Source organism: Linepithema humile, chromosome 3 (assembly GCF_040581485.1).
Source record: "Linepithema humile isolate Giens D197 chromosome 3, Lhum_UNIL_v1.0, whole genome shotgun sequence".
Taxonomy (NCBI): Eukaryota; Metazoa; Arthropoda; class Insecta; order Hymenoptera; family Formicidae; genus Linepithema; species Linepithema humile.
In genome coordinates, this window is record NC_090130.1 from 13,726,216 (window position 1) to 13,754,210 (window position 27,995).

The 27,995-nt window shown below is 37.0% G+C and overlaps 1 protein-coding gene across 7 annotated transcripts in view; it reads right to left on the bottom strand.

The window, feature by feature from the left end:
• Inos (Inositol-3-phosphate synthase) overlaps positions 1-27,995 on the bottom strand; it is a 170,333-nt gene that overhangs the window by 53,409 nt on the left and 88,929 nt on the right. Inside the window, exon 6 of one of the 7 annotated variants that reach the window (XR_010889355.1) lies at positions 1,667-1,813. The exons of the other annotated variants lie outside the window; for them this stretch is intronic. The gene's annotated coding sequence lies outside the window, so the exon portion shown is untranslated. The remainder of the gene's footprint in view (positions 1-1,666; positions 1,814-27,995) is intronic. 7 annotated transcript variants of the gene reach the window in all.

The following is a 27,995-nucleotide window of genomic DNA, read 5'->3' on the forward strand; positions in this document are numbered from 1 at the left end:
TTCCTCTAAACAGCGGGGAAAGTACGGAAAAATTGAAAAAGACCATAAAAAATGCAATTTTTCGAACTGGTTGAAGTTTAAAACATTCCTGGAGCGATTTTTAAAAAATGATTTGTTGCTCTTGTCCTTTTACAGGGAGAAAGTTTCGAGACTAACAAACAAAGTACAAAAAAGACCGATCTGATACATGCGTCGGGAGACACCCTTATACCCGAAAAACCACCCCCAAAATCACTTAAACGATTCTCGCCAAGCTAAAAATGATTTGTCGCTTTTCTCCTTTCGCATAGAGGAAGTTCTGAAGCCCTCACATGACATACAAAAGAGACCGATCCGATACATGCGTCGGAAGACACCCTTATACTCAAAAAACCACCCCAGAGTGCCTAAAAAATTCTCGCCTAGGAAAAAATAACTTGTCGCTCTTCTCCTTTAGCATACAGAAAGTTCTGAGGCCCTCACATGACATACAAAAAAGTACGATCTGATACATGCGTCGAAAGACACCCTTTTACCCGAAAAATTACCCTCAAAAATCACTTAAACAATTCTCGCCAAACTAAGGGTGTCTTTCGACGCATGTATCGGATTGTACTTTTTTGCATGTCGTATGAGGGCCTTAGAACTTTCTGTATACCAAAAGAGAAGAGCGACAAATTATTTTTTGCTAGGCGACAATTTTTTAGGCACTCTAGGGTGGTTTTTTGAGTATAAGGGTGTCTTCCGATGCATGTATCGGGGATCGGTCTTTTTTGTATGTCATGTGAGGGCTTCAAAACTTCCTCTATGCGAAAGGAGAAAAGCGACAAATCATTTTTAGCTTGGCGAGAATCGTTTAAGTGATTTTGGGGGTGGTTTTTCGGGTATAAGGGTGTCTCCCGACGCATGTATCAGATCAGTCTCTTTTGTACTTTGTTTGTTAGTCTCGAAACTTCTTCCCTGCAAAAGGACAAGAGCGACAAATCATTTTTTAAAAATCGCTCCAGGAATGTTCCAAACTTCAACTAGCTCGGAAAATTGCATTTTTTATGGTCTTTTTTCAATTTTTTCGTATTTTCCCCGCTGTTTAGAGGAAAACAAACTTTACCTCGTGATTCTACGGTATGAAATCTATAAGAAACCATTTGTAGTTTGGTTCCACATCATGGGCCAAAATCGATCTATATTTAATATCCTCCTTTACAGAGATAAGTGATTGTCAAACTATGGTCTATACTGCTACTGAAGAGAGTGTCAATTCAAACGGAAAAGGATAAATTGATACAAAAGGGAGTGTTACAAATACGGATAAAAACAATGTTAGATTGCAGGAGGCCATGTTAGTACCTAAATTTAAAAACAATGTATTATCAGTATTGCAAATAACCAAAAACGGATATAGATTGATTTTTTACAAAGATGGTGCAAAAATCAGACATCAAGAAATGTTGGAATAACTGCAAGACAAGAAAATGGTTTATACTTGGTAGAGGAAAGAGCAAGCCACAGAGCTATGATACACGACAAGACAGTGTATTAGTTGAATGGCATCAAAGATTAGGGCGTTTAAATTTCAACGATGTTCGTAACTTGAAAAATAAACAAATGGTCATGGGTATGAACGAAAATATGGAAAATTCAAACTCAGTGTGTGAAGTTTGTGAGAAAAGAAATATACATCAATTACCTTACAAGACATCCGCCCGGAGAAAAAAGAACATACTCGGATTAGTACACAACGATATCTGTGATCCATTTTCGACGTCATCTTTAGGAGGAACGAAGTATTTTGCGATGTTATAGACGACAAAAGCCGTTATATCCATATCAAACCCTTAAAGAACGGTCAAATGTTTAAGATGCTTTTAAGGAATGCAAGGCGAATGTTGAGAAGCTAACAAGGTATAACATAAAGAAATTAAGGACGGACAATGGGAAAGAATATTTATCACTAGAGTTCAATGAATTTTTGAAGAAAGAAGGAATTTTAAAGGAATTAACTGTAAAATACACGCCTCAACAAAACGGAGTGTCCAAAAGAATAGAATCGTACCTTAGTTGAAATGGCACGGTGCATGCTCATTCAAGCCTATCTCTTTCTTTGTGAGCTGAAGCAATCAACGTAGCAACACATATAGATGAGAAATAGATGTCCAACAAGGGCGAATCAATACATCACTCCATATGAAGTTTGGACGAATCAAGAACCCTACATAGGTTTTATGAGATAAATTGAAAGTAAGGTTATAGCTCTTGAGAAAGGACGAAGAAGAAACAAATTTGAGCCAAAGGGAAAAGAATATATCTTGGTGAGATACTCAAATAAAGCAAAAGCATATCATCTATGGGAAGAACGAGAAACTAAAACAGTTATCAAAAAAAAAGATGTCCGATTCATCGAAGATCAAAATATAACTCCATATGAAAACGAATCTGAATTATTCAAAATACCAATGAATCCAGCACCGCTGAAAAACATAGAAGAAGAACACCCCTCAGAAGAAATAGAGGATGTCAATGAAGATTTGCTCCAGGATGAAATTATAGATAGTGAACATTGATTGAAACCAAAACCCCGATTGCTACCAAGGAACCTGGTTGTCTTAAACTTGAGAGGACTGGAAAGTCCGGCAGACCGAAGAAGCTATTCCATATAAAATCAACCCGAGACGAATTGTATACTGAACTGGAGAGTATTCAAAAAACCATGGATGGTCCAAATAAGAATTTATGACAAGCAATGCAGGCAGAATACAACTCCTTGATAGAAAACAACACATGGACTTTGGTAAGTAGACCAAAGGATAAAAAGGTATTAAAATGTAAATGAGTTTTTAAGGTAAAAACACATACAGACGGCTCCACCGACAAGTTCAAAGCCAGACTGATCGCGAAAGGTGATCAGCAATGCAAAGGAGTCGATTTTAATGAAGTATTTGCACCTGTGGCAAGACTGTGGAAATGATCCGTACTCTTTTAGCAACTGGTGTCATAAAAGGAATGTACATACATCAATTGGACGTCATAACTGCTAGTCCCTTCAAAGAGACTTAACAGAAGAGGTATATATGAAATAACTAGGAATGTTTGTCAAACCTGGTGAAAAAAAGAAAATATGCAAATTAAATAGATCTTTATAGGTTAAAATAAGCAGGACGCGAATGGTATAAAAAATTAGATAATTATTTAGAGAGGTTAAATTTTAAGAAAACAGCTGTAAATCCGTGTGTATATTGTTGCATCCTCCGGATCGTTTTCACTGAGTCACGCGCGGCACAATTTGAACTCGCGTGATTCAGTGGAAACGATCCAGAGGACGCAACATTTGGGGGCTCGTCTGGGATAAAAAAAAAATGGCCACAGGAAGTGATCTTCAGGATCCGATGACAGGAATTTTGAAGAGGAAGACGCTCGTGGCGGAGTACACGAGCGTCCTCGGTATCAGCGGAGTCAGCGGTGGAAGCTGTGACTCTTTAAGCTGCTTTCCACAAGATCCAACAACTGCGGGAGCAACAATTGAAACAGCGCATGGAATTTGAGACACATATACGAGAGCGAGATGAGGAGATTCGCCGAATACAGGAAAGAGTCCTTCAATTACAGCTAAGACCGTCTAATAATAGAAACGCAGTAGATCGAAATAAGCGCGGAAATTTTTATAACAACAAGCTTGGTTAAAAGCTAAAGCCGGATAATTTTGACGGAAGTGCCCCTTTTTGCGAATTTCTTAATCAATTCAATCTTATATCTCAAGCAAATGCGTGGTCTAATTCGGTTAAAACGATAACGTTAGCATCATGTTTAAGGGGTATAGCGCGTTCGATATTAGATGGAATTTTTGAAATAGAAAATTTAAGATTTGAGAAATTAAAATCAAGATTAGAATTACGTTACGGGAAGGGAAATTTAACTCAAATTCATTATACTCAATTTACAAATAGGAAACAAAAAGTTTTCAAAGATTTAGCTGCTTTAGGCGCAGATTTGGAACGTCTATCGCGGTTAGCTAATTCGGAGTGTTCTAATGAAGTTAGAGATAAAATAGCTTGTGCGCAGTTTATCGCCGCGATATCGGGGTGTTTTATTGAAAAGACATTGTAATTGGAAGGTGTAATTTCATTAAAATCAGTTTTAGAAAGAGCTATGGCTATAAAGGTAATTCAGGAAAATAGTTTTGTTAGAAAGGAAAGAGAAAAAAATAAATTTCAAATTAATATTGAAAAAAATTTATTTGGAATAAATAAAAACAGTAAAACTAATGAGAATGAAAAAAAATAAAGAAAAAAAGAATTAAAAAAAAAATAAAATTAACAAATTTTAAAATAATGTAGCACAAAATAAAGAATGTTGGCAGTGCGGTGCTAAGGGTCACTTCCGGGCGGAATGTCCGGCTTTAAATAATGAAAAGTCGACAAACTAAGTTTTGTCGAGTGAGTCCCAGTTGCGCACAGAATAAATCGGACACAGTGTCAATCGAACACAATAGAAAACGGACACAAGATGGTTGCAATCGGACACATAACAATCGGACACAATAGGAAACGGACACAGTAACAATCGGACACATTGAAAATCGGACACAGTGTCAATCGGACACAGTAACAAATGGACACACGATAGTTGCTATCGGACACAGTGCCAATCGGACACAGTAACAAATGGATACACGATAATGGTAATCGGACACATAACAATCGGACACAATAAGAAACGGATACACTGTGGTTGGAATCGGACACATTGAACATCGGACACAATGCTAATCGGACAATAGAAAACGGACACACGATGGTTGCAATTGGACACAACAGGAAACAGACACACGGTAGTTGCAATCGGACACATGCTCCGTGACAGTTTTCCTAACCCTAAAAACGTTACTATAACGACTTTAATCTGTTGATTTATCGCTTTCTTTCTATATAATATTTCTGTATATAAAATCTCTGTTTTAAGAATCTATTAAAATTAAATAAACATAGTTGAATATAGTCGAATCATGTATTTGATTTATAAACATTATACTTACTGTTAGTGTTACTCTAAATTCTGCACTAAATTTGAACATTGGATTTGCATTAAACCTCGCTTTGTGTAGAAACTCGTAAATCCATGTTGAACCTCGCTTTGTTTGAAATTTCACGCGTAGGCGGCGGAGGACTTCGCCCCGTAGGGGTTCCCCCGTGTAAAACAAATAACAAATCCTCCTCAGGTTATACCTAACAAGGTAAACCTAACAAGGTTAACCAAGGTTCACAAAAAAGTCGTAAATCCATGTGGAACCTCGCTTTGCATGAAAAGTGTATGCATAGAAAGAACGAAAGCGAAAAATCAACAAATTAAAATCGTTATAGTAACGTTTTTAGAGTTAGGAAAACTGTCACGGAGCATGTGGTCCGATTGCAACTACCGTGTGTCTGTTTCCTGTTGTGTTTGATTATCATGTATCCAATTGCAACCATCGTGTGTCCGTTTTCTATTGTGTCCGATCAGCATTGTGTCCGATTTTTAATGTGTCCGATTGCCACTGTGCCCGATTACCATTGTGTCCGATTCCAATCACAGTGTGTCCGTTTCTTATTGTGTCCGATTGTTATGTGTCCGATTACCATTATCGTGTGTCCATTTGTTACTGTGTCCGATTGGCACTGTGTCCGATAGCAACCATCGTGTGTCCATTTGTTACTGTGTCCGATTGGCACTGTGTCCATTTTCAATGTGTCCGATTGTTACTGTGTCCGATTGTTATGTGTCCGATTGACACTGTGTCCGATTCATTCAACTTGCTGTGTCCGATTTATTCTGTGCGCAACTGGGACTTTCCCGTTTTGTCGAATTGATCGGGATCGATTCGGCAAAGAGGAAAGAAATCCCGAAATTTAGAGTAAGTCATTCACCTTAGAAAGGATGTTGATCAAATCATTCTTGACATGTAATCACAAGGTGTTATTGAAGAATCCCAAATCCTTGGGTTTCTCCTGTGGTTATTGTAAAGAAAAAGGATGGTTTTTTAAGATTTTGTGTAGATTATAAGAAATTAAATCTGTTACAATTAAGGATTCTTTTCCACTGCCGCGAATTGAAGATATATTGGATTAATTGTCAGGAAATTCATGGTTTTCTACTTTAGATTTAAAGAGTGGATATTGGCAGGTAAAAGTTCATTCTGAAGATAGAAAAAAAACGGCGTTTTCCATAGGAAATGGTCCTTGGCAATTTACGGTTATGCCATTTGGTTTATGTAACGCTCCAGCGACTTTCGAACGGTTAATGGAAAAAGTTCTTCGAGAATTTTTATCCAAAATTTGCTTGGTATATCTAGATAATATAATTGTGTTTAGTAAAACTTTTGAAGACATAATGGCTAATCCTAGATCAGTTTTTCTTCAATTTCGTTCAGCGAATTTAAAGATTAATCCAAAGAAATGTTCTCTTTTAGGGAGGCAAGTGAAATATTTAGAACACATATAATGGAAAGGCTTATATGATAATTATCAAATAATATAATAGAAGAGCATTATCTTTCGCACTAACATCCTGCGAAATTTCTCACTAACATCCTGCGACGGCTCTTAATGCTCTTCTATTATATTATTTGATAGTTATCATATGAGCTTTTCCATTATATGTGTAATTGGTTTAAATCACGCATTATGACGCGTTTATGTCCCACAGAATTGTTTATTTCCTAATCTAGGAGAGATAAATGTTAGAAGTGTGGGGTCTGAGTAGTTTAGTGGTCAGAACATTCGCCCGGCAAGCGGAAGACCCGGATTTAATTCCCGGCTTAGCCACTCGCGTCCTGATATTTTTTCTCTCTTTTCCTTTCTTTCCAATAATTCCTATCAGTACATCATGATTCTCCATATGTGAGAACAATGTACTTAACTTTTCGTACACTTTAAGTATCTCGATCTGAGATCGGTGTACAATTTAACTGTCTCATGTAAACTAATTAATTAATTTCTTTAAGAAAAATTAAAAATTTCACACATCCTGCGACGGCTTAATGCTCTTTTATTATATTATTTGAAATATTTAGGTCATGTTGTTTCCGAATTGGGTATAATAACAGATCTTGAGAAAATTTCTGCTGTAGAAACTTGGCCAATTCCCCAAACCAAAAAACAAGTGCGAAGCTTTTTAGAATTTTGCTCATATTATAGAAAGTTTGTAAAGGAATTTTTTTTGATAGCAAAATTCTTATTTTCGCTTACCGAAAATCAAGTCAAATTTGATTGGACGCAAGCATGTCAAGAAGCTTTTAAAAAATTAAAACAAAAAATGGTTTCAACACTGATTTTATCTTTTTCCAATGAGCAAGGGGAATTTATCCTTGACACTGATGCTTCAAACCATGGAATAGGAGCAGTTTTATCACAAATTCAAGATGGCAATGAGAAAGTAATTGCCTATTTTAGTCGGGTTTTAAGCAAATTTGAGAGAAATTATTGTGTTACACGTCGAGAATTATTGTCTATTGTTGAATCAATGAAATCTTTTCATCACTATCTTTATAGAAGGAAAGGAGGATGTTAAATATAGGTCAATTTTGGCCCATGGTGTGGAACCAAAACTACAAATGGTTTCTTATAGATTTCATACCGTAGAATTACGTGGTAAAGTTTGTTTTCCTCTAGACACCAGGAAAAATATGGAAAAATTGAAAAAAGACCATGAAAAATGGAATTTCCCGAGCTAGTTGAAGCTTGGAACATTCCTGCAGCGATTTAAAAAAAATAATTTGTCGCTTTTGTCCTTTTGCAGGGAGGAAGTTCTGAGGCCCTCACATAACATACAAAAAAGACCGATCCGATACATGCGTCGGAAGATACCTTTATACTCGAAAAACCACCCCCAAAATTACTTAAACGATTCTTGCCAAGCTAAAAATGATTTGTCGCTTTTCTCCTTTTGCAGAGAGGAAGTTTTGAGGCCCTCACATGATATTCAAAAAAGACCGATTCGATACATGTGTCGGAAGACACCCTTATTCTCAAAAAACCGCCCCAAAGTGCTTAAAAAATTCTCGCCTAGCAAAAAATAATTTGTCGTTTTTTTCCTTCTGCACTAAGAAAGTTCCGAGGCCCTCACACGACATGCAAAAGAAACCGATCCGATACATGCGTCGGAAGACACCTTTAGCTTGGCAAGAATCGTTTAAGTGATTTTGGGGGTGATTTTTCGGGTAAAAAAGTGTCTTCCGATGCATGTATCGGATCGTGCTTTTTTGCATGTCGTATGAGGGCCTCAGAACTTTCTGTATGCCAAAGGAGAAGAGCGACAAGTTATTTTTTGCTAGGCGAGAATTTTTTAGGCACTCTGGGGTGGTTTTTTGAGTATAAGAATGTCTTCCGACACATGTATCAAATCGGTCTTTTTTGTATGTCATGTGAGGGCCTCAGAACTTCCTCTATGCAAAAGGAGAAGAGCGACAAATTATTTTTAGCTTGGCGAGAATTGTTTAAGTGATTTTGGAGGTAGTTTTTCGGATATAAGGGTGTCTTCCGACGCATGTATCGGATCGGTCTTTTTTGTATGTCATGTGAGGGCCTCAAAACTTTCTCTATGCAAAAGGAGAAGAGCGACAAATCATTTCTAGCTTGGCGAGAATCGTTTAAGTGATTTTGGGGGTGGTTTTTTGGGTATAAGGGTGTCTTCTGACGCATGTATCGGCTCGGTCTTTTTTGTATGTCATGTGAGGGCCTCAGAACTTGCTCCCTGCAAAAAGACAAGAGCGACAAATTATTTTTTTAAAATCGCTGCAGGAATGTTTCAAGCTTCAACCAGCTCGGAAAATTCCATTTTTCATGGTCTTTTTTCAATTTTTCCGTACTTTCCCCGGTGTCTAGAGGAAAACAAATTTTACCACGTGATTCTACGGTATGAAATCTATAAGAAACCATGTGTAGTTTTGGTTCCACACCATGGGTTAAAATCGACCTATATTTAACATCCTCCTTTCGATCCGTACGGATCTCATGTCCTCACTTCGTTGGTTGATGTCTTTTAGGGAATTAGAAGGTCAATTAGCTCGTTGGTTAAAGCAATGGTAATTATTTAGAATAGCTGCCTCACCTCCGATTTTAATAAAAATAGACTCATTCAACGCGTTTTGGTCTAAAATGAAAGTCTGGCAGAAAAATCGTCGCTCTGCCCTGCGAAGCGAGATATTAATTGTTAAAGTTTACGACTTTTCAGATTACGAAACCTGTCATTCCGACTGAGCGTAGCGACATGGGAATGCGCTGCGGTCACGCGCGCATGCGTAGTAATAACTAAGTGTTGCTCTGCGCTAAATTTGAACAAAGAAATGTCATTAGTTATTGCATATTATACCAAAAGCGTAATAACAGTGCACAAGCAATGCTAAGCTTATTAGAATTTGGTTACCTGACATATTCAAAAGAGAAATTAGTAGATTTCTTAATTGAACATGGTGTTTTAGCGTCTACAATTTCGTGTGATACGTGTGGTAATGATATAAATATTAATAAAAAAGCATTGATGTATAGGTGTAAAAAACGATATGTTGTACAGAATGTACACAAAAAACGTGTCTCCAAGCAGTGCGATTTTTACAAAAAGTGCGAAATCTGGTACATGGTTCAATAGAACAAATCTTGACGTGAGTACCGTTTGCAAAATTGTTGCATGCTTTTTAATGCTGCGACACCCACGTCAAGACGATACGCAGGATGAAACTGGTGTATTATCGGCCACGATTGTTGATTGGTTCAATTTTTGCCGAGAAGTAAATAATATTTTTTAATAATTAAACATCTGTAAATATTTTAAGTATTGTAAAATAAAATAATCTTATTTCTAATTACAGGTCTGTGTGTTCTGAGCTGAGAAACACAGCGAAAAGCTTGGTGGTCCAGGACGCACAGTAGAAATAGACGAGGCAAAATTTGGACGACGAAAATACAATCGTGGTCGATTGATCAAAGGTCAGTGGATTTTCGGAGGATACGAGCGAGATACGAAGAAAATCTTCATCGTTCCAGTCATGAAGAATAGAGATCAGGAGGCCGAACTAGGCTTTCAGAAATGCGACCAAAATCAGGTTTCTGAAGTAATACTGGTGGTATTCGATAGACGGCGTTCGAATCGCAAAACTCCTCACATATACATATACGCTTGCGTATACATACACAAGAACGAAAGATGTAAAGAATAAAAAAATACTTGAAAGATAAATTAACATGCTGCACCACTCAATATTATATTGGTTTTTTGCAAAAAAAAATGTTTACATTGCACACGTTGTCATGAGGAATTGCTGTCGGTTTTAAAGTTACTTTTCCACGTTCCATTGTATGCTTTACACCGTTAGAAAGAAATATTTCATAATTTCTTTGTATGTCTTCTGATCTGAAATGGAGCTCACAAAGGACTTCATTGTCCTTTGCTTTACGGCCGATAACTTCTTCCCATATTTGTCGAATAAACGAAAATTTGTCCTAGAGCATTGTTATAGAAATATTAGATACTTGAGGTGAATTAATCCAAGTAAATTTTATATTGTAAATACAAACCGTTCTTGGGAACTTAAACATTGTTTTATTCTTCCTACCATATAATTTATTATTTTTTTTATTACTTGCATTTCCCGATTTACAACCGGGAAATGAACATATACGCGTCATTTCTGTCTTCTGTCGTGTTTCTATCGTGTTCAATCGTGTTGTACCAATTTCAACCTAAAACTTTGTAAAATTGAGACGAGCAACCATGCTGTGAGGACGGTGTCGTGGAACGCAAGCGACATCTCGATTAGCATTTTGAACTAATTCAGATGACCACTTTTGAGCTCATAATCTGACGCCATCGCCTATTAAGTTCGCCTATTAAGGCCTCCTGATCTTTATTCTTCATGGTTCCAGTGGAGGATTGGACAGAGAAAACGCTCCTGGCATGCATCAAACAGTGAATCATGCCAGGAACAATAGTTGTGTCAGATTGTTGGAAGTCTTATAATTGTTTAAGCAATGAAGGCTTCCAACATCTGACAGTCAATCACTCTTACAACCTTGTCGATCCTGAAACCGGTAAGAAGTATTTAAAATTAATGTATTTTTACTATTTTAACTGTATAATGCCAAGTAAAAGTTAAACTGTATAATGTTTTTAAATTTATAGGTGCGCATACTCAACATATAGAACGCGTTTGGAGAGAAGTTCGGGGAAATATTCCAAAGTTTGGAACAAAATCCGAACATTTTATTGAATATTTGTCCGAATTTCTGTTCAAACGCGTCTATAGCCGGCTGGAACGAATTGAAGTTTTCTTCAAAACTATCGCGGAAATGTATCCTCCGATGTCCACATATCAGCCAGAAGACCAACCAGAATCATCCTGCGATGAACCAGGCCCAAGCACTGCTTGAAAACACATATTAATTTTTTTATATTGATGTATTAATGTTTTTTTATTAATATGTACATTATTACCATACGTATCACACGAAATTATAGACACTAAAACACCGTGTTCAATTAAGAAATCTATTAATTTTTCTTTTGAATATTTTGTGCAATATTTTAATATTATTTTTTGTTATATTTTTATACATTTATATTTTAATATATTAAAATAAAATATTTATTACAGAAAATACTATTGGGTTGTTCAAAAAGTCATTGCGTTTTTTTCATTTGATTTTCAGGTGTGTTTATTTAATATACGTAATGAACATTAATCAATAATATATTGGCCGTTTTGTTCGATGACCTTTTGCCATCTCTCGGGCAACTTCATAATACCGCGTTCATAAAACTTCCTATCTTTCTCTGCGAGAAACTTGTCAAGGTGCTGTTTGATGAGGTCTTCAGAAGCAAACGTTTTACCATTCAAAGAGTTTTGCAAAGAGCGAAATAAATGGAAGTCTGATGGCGCAAAGTCTGGGCTATATAGTGGATGTGGCAACACATCCCAACCAAGCTGAAACGATTTTTGCCGAGTGACCAAACTTGTGTGTGGTCTCACATTGTCGTGGTGAAACACCACACCCTTACGATTGATCAGCTCGGGACGTTTCTGTGCGATGGCATCACTTAATTTCTGTAGCTGCTCACAGTAGACATCGGAATTAATCGTTTTATTCTTTGGAAGCAGCTCATAGAAGACTGGTCCCTTCCAATCCCACCAGATTGACAGCATCACCTTCTTTTGGTGGATGTCCGCCTTTCCGGTGCTTCATCTCGCCTACTCCAACTCCTTTTTCGGTTCACATTGTTGTAGACAATCCATTTTTCGTCGCCCGTGATCATACGCTTCAAGAACGGATCGTTTTTTTCGCGTTTGGTAAGTTGATCGCAGACGTTCATACGCTTCGTCAGATGAATTTCTTTCAACTCATGCGGTACCCAAACATCGAGCTTCTTCATGAAACCAAGCGATTTCAAATGACCATGAACACTTCCAATGGACATTTTTAGAGCGGTAGCAAGCTCCCGAACTGTTGAATGCCTATTTGCTTGCACCAATGCCTTGATTTTATCGTCGTCAATCTCAGAAGGTCTACCGGAGCGATGAGCGTCTTTAACTGAAAAATCACCACCACGGAATCGGGCGAACCAGTTCTGGCACTGACGTTTTTCGATGACATTTCCGTAAACTTGACGCAACTCTTCCCATGCTTCAGTTGCTTTCTTCCCTTTTTTAAAGTAATAAAGCAAAATATGGCGAATATGCTCTTCAAAATTCTCCATGTTTAAACCACAATTACAAACACAAAACTCGACCGAATTGCGTCAACTTTTTTTTGGTTTTTAGGTTAAGTGTCAACAACAAAATGCGCATAAACATGTGACATTCATGTCACGCTCAGATACAAATAAACGTGAACAGCGCTATCTATTGGAAAAAAACGCAATGACTTTTTGAACAACCCAATAATTTATTAAAGGAAAGGAAAGAAAGAGGAATTATGAGAAGTGGAGACTTTTGCGACAAAGTGGAAACTGGAAATGGAAATAAAATTTTCAAGATAAATTTGAAAATGAAGACTGCCTCGCTCACGGTTTTTGATCCGTGGTTTTCCGTGAAATGAAGGGCAAATGCCGACGCAGGGACTTGGAGAGTCCTTTTGGGGCGAAGGGTCCACGGTAGTTACCCCCCCGAAAATTAGGACATATCATGAAGAGTAACGGAAGCAAAGAATATTCAAATCGATTGGGTCTAAAGAAATGAATCGCCTAGTAATCTATAACAGCAGCTTAGGATAGAACAAGAAGATTCATCCAGGACCCTGAAATCGAAAAAGGATTAAGATGTTAAAAATTTTGAAAGATTGTCGGGGCGACAATCTCGAAGAAGGGGAGCAGTGTTGCGTCCTTGAAAAGTTGTCTTCGTGAAACTGTCTATTTTCTTGTTCCGCAATGTAACGCTGTTCTTTCAGGAGCAGAAGATCGTCTCCATAACGCGCGAGTTTATCAAGGGTTTGTTTGTAAACAAGGGTTGCTATGCCAAAGATTTGTTTATAAACAAAGGTAGTCAAGCAGATTTGGAGCAGCTGTCAAACAGTGCGGACGTGTTTGGACAGTTCTCCTATTGATTTTATTACGGTTGTAACATGGTTGTTCAGTTTATTAATTCAGTTCAGTAAAGTTCTTGTTTTTGTAAAAAGTGTCTTCTTATTTATTCTCGAGTTCTGCAAGTGCAAATTATGCCGCGCCTGCCTCAGTGGAAACGACCCGGAGGACGCAACAATATATTGATTTAAAGGAAAACAGTGATACCGCAATAATAATTTACGTTGATGATTTGTTGATAGCGTCTGCAAAATTAACGAATTTAAATAAAATAAAAGATTTGTTAAAGCGCAAATTTAAAATGAGATTTGGGTAATATTAAGAATATCCTAGGTATGCACATAGAAAGGGAGGCGATATCGGAGATATAAAAGTAACGCAAAAGAAATATGTCCTAGATATTTTAAAAAGATTTAGTATGGAGAATTATAATCCGTTGAGTACGCTCTTAAAACTAAATATAGATGTAACGATAAAAACAAAATGATAGATAAATTATGTAAAGAACTTGTGGGTTGTTTATTTAGCAAATGCGACGCGGCCGGACATAACATTTACGACTAGTTTACTAAGTCGTTTTTGTATGAATTCAAAACAAATTTATTGAAAAATGGCGAAACATATTAAGATATTTGAAGGGAATACAGCATAAATTACACCAGTCCTACGACTGGCTTGCACATTTTGACCGATTTTCCTTACCATCATCCCTACTCCTTCTATTTCATAGCTTCTAGACTGTTCGCGGCAACGTCAGACGCTTGAGCTCAGGTGCGAATTAACTGCAAATCGTATGAGACTTTGGGGCGTGTTGCCCCGCGCGCTATTTACTTTTTATATAGAATAATAATAATTATTATTATTGTTATTATTATTATTATATATTATAAAATTAAAAAAGTAAAATTGTAAAATAAGCACGTATGTTAACTGTGTATGTACATATACTTAGGATCTGTATATAAGTTCATTATATTAGATCTATAACTTGAAACCCGCCGTCTAGCGATAAATAGCTGTAACTTTGACAATCGTCAACTGTAATGACTGAACAAGGCATCATTTATAGTTTTGACATCTGTCAACAATATTCAATATATAAAAGTTTGTGTTTGTGACAACAACATAGTTTTTTACTGCAAAGAAAATGTCTGAATTTCAACGAAATAAGCATCATTTACGCGAAGCTTTGCTTTTCTGTTTCAATTTAAAGAAAAGTGCTGCTGAATCTCATCGAATACTTGTTGAAGCTTATAGGGAACTTGCTCTATCGGAAACAACTTGCAAGGAATGGTTTCGACAATTCAAACTTGGTAATTTTGATACGAATGATAAAGAACGTCCAGGACAACAAAAAAATTCGAAGATACAGAACTGCAAGCATTGGTGGATAAAGATCCATGTCAAACACAAAATCAACTTGCAGAAACGTTGGATGTTACTCAAGCAGCCATTTCCAAGCGTTTAAAAGCCATACAAGGAAGGAAAATGGGTGCCATATGAACTGAAAGAAAGAGACATCGAAAGGCGAAAAACCATCTCCGAAATGCTGCTTGCCAGGCAAAAAAGAAAGGGGTTTTTGCATCGAATTGTAACTGGCGATGAAAAGTGGATCTATTTCGATAACCCCAAACGCCGAAAAACCATTTGCAACCCAGGCCAACCATCGACATCGACGCCAAAACGCAATATTCATGGTAAGAAAGCTATTTGGTGGGACCAGAAGGGTGTGGTATATTATGAGATACTGAAACCTGGTCAAACAGTCACAGGGGATCTCTACCAACAACAAATAATTCGTTTGAGCCGAGCATTGCGCGAAAAACGACCAGAATATGAGACAAGACAGCATAAAGTGATCTTGCTTCATTACAACGCTTAACCTCACGTCACTAAGGCTGTCAAGGAAACATTGGAAGCACTTCGCTGAGAAGTGCTACCCCATGCGGCTTATTCACCAGACTGTGCCCCTTCCGACTACCACTTGTTTCTGTCGATGGCACACGCACTTGCTGAGGAACATTTCAACTCTTATGAAAGCGTCGAAAAATAGGTCTCTGATTGGATAGCCTCTAAAGATGAGTCGTTCTTTCGCCGTGGAATCCGCATATTGCTAGAAAGATGGGAAAAAGTCATATCTAACGATGGCCAATACTTTGATGTAATTGATGTATTTTTTTCATTTGTTTCTTAAATAAAGGCTTAATTTTTGTGGAAAAAGGCGGGTTTGAAGTTATAGATCTAATATAATAGAACACACATATATAAAATTGATATTATTTCCTCCTTATTTATCATAATTATATAATATAAAGCAAATGGATGGTATATATTTAAATTTAACGCCAATAGATTTCCACATCATCCTCGAGATACTATTGAGATGATGCGTTTTCTTTTGAGTTTCACTAATAGGCCTATTCCACTAAAGTTGCAAACTCTATTTGTATTTTGTTGCTTTGAGGGACGAAACATCAACGTCAATTTTTGATGAATTTACTTGTATGAGCAAGGATAACGATTGCTTAAAAAAGATAATGCACTCGATTTTATGCGCTCTATCTTTAAAAATAAAGATTTATATAGATAACAAGTACGAGGCTTGATAAAAAAATGCGCGGATTTTTTTAATTTCGCTGGCTGTATAAGTCCAATTCTCACAATTTTGTTGTTGTTGTGTTAGTACACTTGTCCCTGACGTATCTTGACATTGGTAGCTATATTGGACGCTTATTTTATTGTTGCTTGTTAAAAGGTTGCGCGTGTTTTGGTGTGCTCGGTGATTTTTTACTTGTGGAAAAAATGGAACAAAGAATTTGCATTAAATTTTGCTTTAAAAATGGAATAAAGTGCAGCACCGCAATGGAAATGTTGAATGTTACTTTTGGCGAGTCTTCTATGAGTAAAACAAGCGTTTACAAGTGGTACAAACGTTTTCAATCAAACCGAGTAGAAAAGTTCTCTACCGTTTTGCAATTTTTGCAATAATTAATGAGCAATTAATTAAAGAAGATCAGCTAATTTGCGCGAATCTAAGCGCGCGGCCAGAAGAGACAGCCCACTGTTTGTGTACTGTTACGATCGTTAGGACGCAAGGATGCATTTTAAATGATCCACTCAAATATCTTAGAAACACCGCGTTAAATAAAAAAATGTTTCAAATAAAAGTTGTAGGGTTTGGAGGAAGAAAATGATAGGGATATTAGTTTAATCTTGGGTGGAAGCGCTTCTGAAATTTGAAAGTCTTCTTTATTTTTTTAAATGGAACCACACAAATTTTTTTATATAAATCAATTCCTCGTAATATTTGTCGTAAAAAGTTATAAGGATAGGATGGCCAAAAATTGAATAGTTCACGAGATATTTTATACTTTAATTTGACGTAATTTTGCATAAACTGTGAAATATTTCGTTAATTATTCATTTTTCAATTATTTTACCTTACCTACAACTTTTATTTGAAACATTTTTTTATTTAACGCGGTGTTTCTAAGATATTTGAGTGGATCATTTAAAATGCATCCTTGCGTCCTAACAAACAGTACAATACACAAATAGTGGGCTGTCTCTTCTCGCCGCACGCTTAGATTCGCGCAAATTAGCTGATCTTTAATTAATTGCTCATTAATTATTGCAAAAATCGCAAAACGGTAGAGAACTTTTCTACTCGGTTTAACCCGCTCTACCTGCACCCGAGAGGTGATTCAGCAATTACCGGACACCCTGTACATGTGTCCTATTATATAATAAACTTATATAGAGATCCTGAGTATACAGAGTGCGGCATTTAAATTGAGACATCAAAATATTTCGAAAACAAAGCATTTTATGAAAAAAAGTTTTAGACAAAAGTTGTTTCATTGTTAGGTGAAAAGAGCATTAATTTTTTTCGATTTGGTGGATGGCTTCAAACTAATTTCAAGGTCAACTCCATTTTTTAAAATAAAAATCTATCAATTTTTCAACGGATCTTTAACATCCGTAAAAAAATGAGTAACTTTTGTCTAAAATGTTTTTTTATTCGAACAGTATTTTTTAAGATACGCAGCAAAGTTTTAATATATTATCGCGATTAATAAATGAACAAAAACTGATGAATTAGTGTATTTTGAAAAGAAAATTACGATCAATTTACTATCTCTCACATACGTTGCCGCGAGCAATCTAGGTGCTACAAAATAGAAGGAGTGGGGATGACGGTAAGAAAAATCGGTCGAAATGTGCAAGCCGGCTGCAGGCCTGAATTACACTAAAAAAAAAGTCGACTTAATAGGATACGTAGATTTCGATTAGACAAGGGCACAAGCGATAGGCGGTCGTGTACAGAGTATGTTATGTTATTAGCAGGAGATTCAATTAGTTGGAATAGTAAAAAACAGAAAACAATTGCGTTTCAACCATAGAAGTCGAATATATAGATCCCTTTCGGAAGCGGCAAAGGAAATTATATACATAAGAAATCTATTAACCCATATGAAAATTTATAAACTGGTAAAAGATGCAACTGTAGTTTATTGCTATAACCAAAGTACCATAGAGCTATGTAAAAATAGCGTGTATCACGTCCGCCGCAAACACATAGACATCAAATATCATTTTTCGCGAGAAACTCAAGAGTAAGGCAACATAATTGTAAAGTATCTAAATACAAATATGATAGTTGCTGACATACTAACAAAATCCTTGACGAAAACTAAACGTAATACATGCGTACAGTTATTGAAATTAAATTAGATTTATTTCGACACAAGGGAAATGTGTTGAAAATGTATGTATTAATGAGCCTCTACTCCCCTGAGCTGAGAATTTCTTTTTTCTTTTGTTTCTTTTTTATTTTATGCACGATGCTCGTGGGGAGTCAGTTGTGTGATGAGCGTTGGACAATACAGTGTATAAAGTGAAGAATAAAACGTTTTTTTGTTCTCAGAATAAATCGTGTGATTTTCTCATAACCCATAATCCCGACGGATTCATTTATTTAAACGTGGTAAATTGAATGATAAATTGAATGCATGGGCACGAAAGCTTCTGCAAAAACCCCTCCTTAAAAAAATCTTAACCTATTCAATATAATACTTTTCCGAAAAGTGTAAGGGTTGAGTACAGTTAGGGTATTTTCGGAAAAAAGATGCAGAAGGAAAGGCGGAACTCCTTCCCCGCTCATGCATTCAACGTATCACGTATCATGTATTAATAATTATAAATGCATTGCAAAAATGTTCTGAACATCAAAGTCTTACGATTTATTCATCAATAAATGGCACAGTATTCGTTAATGGATATAAGCAAGTCATTATTTTGAAGAACAACATGTATACATATAAAACATGTAAAAATTTGCAACAGAAACTGTATACCTTATAGTACTTCTATAACATATTCAGATAACACGCATATCTTAAAGACATCTGAAAAATGTTTAAAATACGTTAGGAAAAAATGCCATCTTTTGGATGTCTTTCAAATGTCTTTAAGTCATGAGTGTTGTCTGAATAAATAAGAGGAAAACATCTACTACATGACAATAATATAACGATCTTTTTTCGAAATTTCTAGGCAGGAAAAATAAGAGATATATTTATTTGCATTTTTAATTTAAATTGTTACTAACTTTTTTAATTAAGAATGAGTTATGGCTAAAATCGACGCATTTAATTTACCGGAATAGGGCTTTAATAATCAATAAATTACAAAAAATCAAAGGAAAAGAAAGCTTAAGCTCGAGTTGAATTTGATTGCTCAAATTTCTATTATGTATTGAACTATAATGTACATACGTTTCGGCTCATTGGTTTTAGCCTCCATCAGTGTACAAATACAAATTATAAAGACATCACCAACTATAACGCACGCACGCAAATCGCAAATTAAGATTGTTTTTTTAACAGAAACGTAGAGAAGAGTTTAATACGGTGTCATCTCACTTGAAATCCTTTTATGTCGTGTATCATGCAGTTAAATTAATAAACCAGATTATTCTCCTTGTAAAGAGTCCAAATATTAGAACGATGAAATTGAGGTCCAAGAATAAAAACCGCATTACTAGTCGTAGTACAGTTAAGATTTATCCCAGAAATCGAAACCACGATCGACCACCTCGTGACATTGTAAGAGATTTAACTAAATTAACAAGTTTGTTAAAAATTTAAAAAAATTAATTTAAAAAAAGAGAAAACTAACATGAGATTATATGAAACCTTACCTCAATGCACAAACATTCAGAGGAAATATGTAAACCATGATAGACTGATACTAGTTAGCTGACAGTTTTTTATTTCTGTGTGTATAAAAAGGCTGTTAGTGAATTTATAAGGAACCAGTAGAAAAATCAAGAGGCAAAAGTATTCGGAAAGAGACAAGAAAGGAGAGGATTCTAGGAAAAGGGAAGAGGGAGGGAATATTAAGAAGTGGGGAACAAGTTAATAACAGGTAAATAGAAATTTGGAAAAAAATCTGTATTATTTTGTTTGTTGAGACAGTTATTTTTTTCTTTAATATGCAATATTTCAGATATTAATCTTTTGCTATATGAAGCTTCTTTGTCTAATATCTCAACATGTTCCCAGTCAAAATTATGATTATACTCTAACTTATAATGAGATATTACAGAAGATGAACCTGATCTTTTATTAATGTCAGAATGATATTCTTTAATTCTCGTTTCTTTTAATTGTCTCTTGGTCTGATCAACACACGTAGCTTTACAATCGTGGCATGAAATTTTATAAAGTACACTGCTTTGTTGCATTGGATCTAGTACGTCTTTGCTTAATTTGTTGTTGCAGCAAAAAGCTGTTCAGAAACTGTGTTTTTTGTAATAGGTATGTTGGTACAGACTTTTTTCCAAATTCCTATTTACCTGTTATCAAGAGACACGGTAGTGTCTCGCGCCAAGTTCACGCGCAGCGCAAGACCGACCGTGTATCTTTACGCGAGCACATGAGCTGATAGGAGTCGAGATTTTCATATCTCAATAATGCGTGGACCGATCGAATTTATAATAGGCTCAATCAATAGAGCACATGCGATTTACATAATAAAAGTATCTTTACTTTTTTTGTACATGCTTTCTAAAAAAATATATTAATTGCCAAAGTTTGCCAAAGTCGAAATATGCCGAAATCTATGTAAGTCTTGGTCGTCGTCGTCTGTTCGTCATCCTTCTCTAATATATAAGTTTTTCCTTTGTCAACTAGAAGCATCAAAATGCGACATGGTTGTCCTTTTCTACATCCCGTGAAATGTCAATTCCCGCATAAGAGCGTCTTTTTTCTTTCCTTTCTTTTTCTAAAAGATGTCTGTCCTTTTCCAACATGGCGGCGCTCAGACCTGTCAGCTCGCAGCTTTGATGATACTAATCACATTGATATAATTAATATCGGTCGTAAAATGTATATGTAACGTGTTGTGGAGACGAATAGAGATAGTGTATATCAAAATAATAGTATTCTTTATAAAAAAAATTTTTCTCGTCTTGAAGTGCAGAAGTGTAGCAACACACATGCTGACAACACTCTTAAAGGGAACGTTCACAAGTGTAAGAAAATTAGGAGACGAATTGCCGATAGTCGGTAAAGAGGGTAAAGTAACTGATCAGAAACAATTAGGAACGTAGCGAAATAAGCAGAAAAGGGGGCACTGGCCACCGGACGGTGCCTGGCGAATTTGGATTGGTGGATAAGGGAAAAATCTTCGAGTAGGGTCAAGGGAGAAGAGAATAAAAGAGAGGTAACGAAGTACGCGGGGCCTTTTTCGTGGTCGGAAGTTGAAATAGTAAGTGCATAATACAGAGTGGTGAACGTAAAGATATTGGAAGAGAAGTAGTAAAGGGAGTCAGGCGAGATTGCCGATTTATGGACAAAAAAGACTTGGTGTGCCGAATAAGGAGAGAAGCGAATATTGAGGCCTGATACCGAACAAGGGCTTTAAGAGAAACTAAAGCGAGTTAACGAGTAGCATAAGCTAAGTGGACAATATATATTTATGTATATCTGGAAATCACGTATTTCGCGGATAAGAGAGAACTTTTTAATTGAAATAAATGTATGATCTCTGGTGAAGATCTTAAAAAAGACATTATTAATTTAAATATTAATATTATTATCGAACTCGTCCTTGATCCCGTAAATTAACGCCTTCAGCGATTCTACTTCCTGACTGAGCATACGCTAAGGAAACTTACAGCATTATAACTCAGAAGTGGGATTCGAAGGGACGAGATATCTCGATTTAATGTAAATTGCCGTTGTATATCGATAAGTACTAATAATTATATGGACTAACGGAATACGTGTTTAAAGAAAAATCTCTGGTGCGCATGTGCGACACGTCGATTGCGTGTCGGTTAGTCTGAACGTTTGAACTATTTTTTTTTTTTCTTTCCTCTGTTTGTTGGACGGACTAAAATTTTTTTTTTTTTTTTTTTTTACAAAAGGCAAAATCATATGAATAACTAATATTGAAGTGCGCGTTTTATGGACTTCTCTGAGTGCGCGAGCAATTTATCAACGCGACAGAATCGGCGACTTAATTGCTGGTCGAGGTGATATCGAGTAATTTTCGTTGCGATAAGTCTTGGAAACGGCTGACGATGAGTAACGTACAGTTAGATCAATTAACGTTAGAAGGATTGCGAGAAGTGGCGCGATCGCACTCGCTCGAGGCCGGAGGTGGAAAGGCGTTACTAATCGAAAGGATTTCGGCATATTTTGAGCGCACGGGTTGGCCTGAGCAAATGCGGGTCACGGCGCCGGGAAGTGCGGAAGAAAATGTATCACCGTCATTTTTGCCAGGACCATCATCGTTTCGAGACAACATAAAAGGGCCGAGCGTGACGGAAAATGTGCAAATGGAGACAAATAAAACGCGTCGCACGACGAGTGTGCCGAATATCGGAGCGGCGCATGACGTGCAAGAAATCGTACGGGCAGCGATACAAGCATATGAGGAAGCGAGACAGACGCGCGCGACGATAGAGAGCACTGTTATAAGACAGAGTTCTGAAACCTTGACAGGCGAGTCGCGCAACACAACAAACAATTCTATACATGATTGGAAACAAATTAAATTTGCAAAGAATGCTATTCCTCCTTTTGCCGGTAAAGATGATGAAAACGTGCGGAAATGGATAGAACGGGCGACGACTATCGCCAGACTTTACAATATTTCGGACGATTCATTGGTGATGGCTGCGGCTGGTCAATTGAAGGATAGGGCGCTGAATTGGTTTCATCGGCAATCTGTCGAGACGATATCTACGTGGGAGGATTTCAGAACCAAAATCTGTCATTATTTCGATCGACGGGAATCATATACGGCAACAATGACACGTATTAACGGGCGTTTTTGGCGATCTCATACAGAGCGTTTTGTGGATTATGCGGAAAGCAAATTGCAACTGATGCAGATACTATCGCTTACAGAAAGAGAGCAAATCGAATTACTGGCGGATGGTATTCGTGAACCATCTTTAAGGCGCCAGGTTCTCGGTACTTGGGTTCAAACGGTTCCCGATTTCATAGACCACGTTCGGATAATTACGGAGGACAATATCATGCAGCGACAGTTCACCAATGTTGGAGCGCGGTCGTTTCCGGCGGGGAGGGGGATTGCGAGTGCTCCCGTAAAAACATGCACAGTTTGTAAGCGAATAGGTCATGATTCGCATGAATGCCGTCAGACTAGGATGACGTGTTTCCGATGCGGTCAGCAGGGACACATCAGTCCGGCCTGCCCACGGCGTAACGCGGGCCCCGCGGCACCGCGAAGCCATATGATTCAAGAGGAAACAGACATCTCTTCGCCTCAGGTCGTGGATGAGTCCACCGTGAATCGAATTAGCCAATCTGTGAATAGCACTCGCGACGGACCGTGCGTGAGGCTGCACAGTATTGCTAATAAATTCAAATCGTTTCGTGCTCTTATTGACACGGGAAGCCCAGTGAATTTAATTAAAAAATCAGTATATCAGGACTTCTGTCAGAGCGATAGACTTTTTAAAACCGAGAAGAATCTGCGTTTGAGAGGAGTCAATGACTCCGCGATTGCGGTTATCGGCAAAGTGTTTGCCCAGATTGCATTGGAGAAGCTACCGGAACAGTGGTTTGATATGGTGTTGTACGTGGTTGACGACGGAACAATGGCGCACGAGATTTTGATAGGCCGTGAATTCCTTATTAGCTCAGAAGTTAAACTAATTTACCAGAAGGGGGAATATGATTTTGTTTATGCGACGGAAGCAGAAGAAAAGTTAGAATCAATTCTAGCCATAAACGTGGTGGAGGAGAAAGAGCCATTCGATTCTATTTTGGAAAGTTTGGATGCGGATGTATCAATGGAGAGAAAAAACGAATTATTCGAAATTTTAAATGGAGAAATTGACAAGACAGTGGAGCCAAGCAATGATGACTATTGTGTAAGAGTCCATCTGAAGGATAACTCTTTATTCAGATATGCGCCAAGAAGGATGTCGTATGCGGAAAGGAAGGAGGTGGATGAGATAACGGAGGATCTTTTAAAGCGTGATATAATTCAGCCCAGCATTTCACCTTACTGCTCACGAATTGTATTGGTGGCAAAGAAGAATGGCAGTAAACGCATGTGCGTTGATCTGCGACCTTTAAATCAGAGGATTTCGCCACAAAAATTTCCATTTCCAGTGGTTGATGACCAATTGGATCAATTGTATGATAAGCGTATCTTTACGAAACTGGATTTGAGGGATGGTTTCCATCAAATTCGTATACATCCGGATGATACGAAATATTTTGCGTTCGCGACGCACAATGCTCAATATGAATACAAAAGAATGCCGTTTGGGTATTCTGAAGCGCCGGCTGAGTTCCAGAAGCGGCTTTTTGTTATATTTAAAGATTTATTGAAATTAGAAAAAATCATTTTGTATATCGACGATATTTTGATTCCGACTTTTACAATTGACGAAAATCTAAAAATTTTAAAAGAAGTAATGTGTATATTAAAGAAATATGGTCTTGAATTGAATGTATCGAAATGTTTGTTTTTAAAAAAAAAAATAGAATTCTTAGGTTACACTGTTTCTGCTGATGGGATTACCATGAGTAAGCGCCACGTGCAAGCTATACTAGATTTTCCGCAACCAAGTAATGTGAGACAGGTCCAAGGGTATCTCGGTCTGACTAATTATTTTAGACGGTTCATCAAGGATTATGCAATTAAAGCTCGACCTCTCACGCAGTTAACCAGAAAAAACGCTATTTTTGATTTTGACATAGACTGCGTAAAGTCGTTTCAATTACTTAAAAAAGAATTAACCTCAGCACCAGTCTTACACATATATAATCCAGTCGCAGAAACGGAGCTACATACAGACGCTAGTATTTTAGGGTTTGGGGCCATTTTATTTCAGAAACAAAAAACAAATATCTGGGCACCCATCGCATATTTTAGTAAAGCGACGATTGATGCAGAAAAGCGTTATCATAGTTATGAATTGGAAACCTTGGCCATTGTAAAAGCCATAGAAAGGTTTCATGTATATTTGCAGGGTATTGTTTTCAGGGTCGTGACTGATTGCAATTCACTTGTATTGGCAATGAAAAAAATCAATATAAATCCGAAAATTGCGAGATGGTCACTGGCGCTACAAAATTATAAGTTTGAACTTGTGCATCGTTCGTCAGAGAAAATGACGCACGTAGATTGCCTGAGCCGCAATATTTTATTAATCAATTCGATATCGATGGAAGACGAGTTAATGTATAAACAGTTAATGGATTTAAAATTAAAAGAGATTGCCGAGGAAGTAGAACTCAAAGGGAGTAAACATTTTACATTAATAGATGGTCTGTTATTTAAAATTTATAAAGATAAAAACCTATTTGTTATTCCGGAGGGCATGATTAATAATGTTATCAGAAATTGTCACGACGAGCGAGGACACGTAGGCTATGATAAAACGGTAGCAGGTATCTTGACGCATTACTGGTTCCCGGGTCTCAAAGTCAAAGTACGACAGTACATAGAGAATTGTATAAAGTGTTTGTCTTTTGCTGTATCAACTGGAAAAGCAGAGGGAGAGATGGAATTGATTGATCGAGATAAAAAGCCATTGCAAACAGTACATATAGACCATTTTGGCCCACTAGAAACTACGGCGGATAAATTTAAATATATCTTGGTTATTGTTGATGCATTTACTAGATTCGTATGGTTATTTCCGACTAAGACTACCAATACTGCTGAAGTGATAGATCACGTGATAACAATTTGCAACTTATTCGGGTATCCGAGACGTATAATTAGTGATAGAGGAACGGCTTTTACGTCGCACAGTTTTGCGGAGTTCACTCAAGAAAATAACATTAAACATGTTATGACCGCGGTGGCCTCCCCATGGGCAAACGGATTGGTGGAAAGGGTCAATCGTTTCCTAAAATCAACATTGGCTAAATTGGCAAATGATTTGTCGGGATGGAAAGATGTGCTGGGTAAAGCGCAGCACGTTATTAATAATACATTAAATAAAGCGGTCGGGGCGTCGCCCAGTAAGATATTGTTGGGATATGAACAAAATCGAAATTCGGATGAGCAATTGCGCGATTTCATTGATGAACTGCGTGGGGTTGATCTCAATATAGAAACAGAGAGACGCGAAACGCAGGATCTTGCACGTACGGTAAATAGACAATTGCAAGAATATAATAAGAAAAAATATGATGAACGACACCGAAAATGTACTAAATACAGTGTAGGTGACTTGGTATTAATTCGCTCTCTGCAACATAAGCCGGGGTTAAATCAAAAACTACTTCCAAAATATAAAGGGCCGTATAGAATAAAGGCTATTCTCAAAAAAAAATCGGTTTGTAGTTACGGATATCCCGGGTTATAATCTTACATCGAGACCATTCAATACCATACTCTCAGCTGACAAAATAAAGCCATGGATTCGCGTAAGCAACAGCTCTGAGGGGGGTTCCAGTACAGAGTCGATTATGTCGAAAGGAGAAGCGTCAAATGAAAATTAGAAAAGTAAAGAGATACTGCGAAATAGATGCATGTTTGCGTGCAAATACCAGACATTTTATAATAACGCGAACAAGCTAACAGTTAAATAATTGCGCAACAGTATAATTTGATGACCGGTTCGAGGACGAACCGATTGACAGGACGGCCGAAGCTGTAAGAAAATTAGGAGACGAATTGCCGATAGTCGGTAAAGAGGGTAAAGTAACTGATCAGAAACAATTAGGAACGTAGCGAAATAAGCAGAAAAGGGGGCACTGGCCACCGGACGGTGCCTGGCGAATTTGGATTGGTGGATAAGGGAAAAATCTTCGAGTAGGGTCAAGGGAGAAGAGAATAAAAGAGAGGTAACGAAGTACGCGGGGCCTTTTTCGTGGTCGGAAGTTGAAATAGTAAGTGCATAATACAGAGTGGTGAACGTAAAGATATTGGAAGAGAAGTAGTAAAGGGAGTCAGGCGAGATTGCCGATTTATGGACAAAAAAGACTTGGTGTGCCGAATAAGGAGAGAAGCGAATATTGAGGCCTGATACCGAACAAGGGCTTTAAGAGAAACTAAAGCGAGTTAACGAGTAGCATAAGCTAAGTGGACAATATATATTTATGTATATCTGGAAATCACGTATTTCGCGGATAAGAGAGAACTTTTTAATTGAAATAAATGTATGATCTCTGGTGAAGATCTTAAAAAAGACATTATTAATTTAAATATTAATATTATTATCGAACTCGTCCTTGATCCCGTAAATTAACGCCTTCAGCGATTCTACTTCCTGACTGAGCATACGCTAAGGAAACTTACACAAGTGTCCCCTCCCGATTTGATTCTCCTTGAAATATGTTGTAAAACATACAATTTGAGAAGACACGTATTTTTTTATAGCGGCCCTAACTCAAATTTAAAGGATGAAACACCCTTTTGAAAAAAACGAGTTTTTTCTTTGTGTGTAACTATCGCCAAAACCGTAGGAGATATAAAAAAATGTTTCAAGTAGAAGTTGTATGGCTTGTAATGGGCTTTATAACTGTGTAGTTGGATTTTCAAAAATGTAATTTTTTTTAATTTACTCTTACCCTTTGGTATTATTTTTTCGAATTTCAAAATTTTTGTAATGACAAAAGTTGTAGCATTTTTTACGCTGAATTCAACCATATATGATTTTATTATGTTCCGAAATCGCATCTTTCAAAAATAAGTCATCAGTATCATATTATATGCGTCGCGCTGCATGACGCATTGTTTATACCGCACTTGTGTTGCGCAATAGTCGTTAAATAAATATAAAAATGACATGTTATCATATATTTAAGGAAGAAAAGTTAACTAAAATTGTTGCTAAAGCATCCCTTCCACATTACACTCTTATAGATAATCGCTGCATTTCGTATGCGACGCGTTGTCATATACAAGTTAGCTATCAGCGCATATTACACTTTGAAGTTTTGCTTGCAGTGACCACGGGAAAATAATTT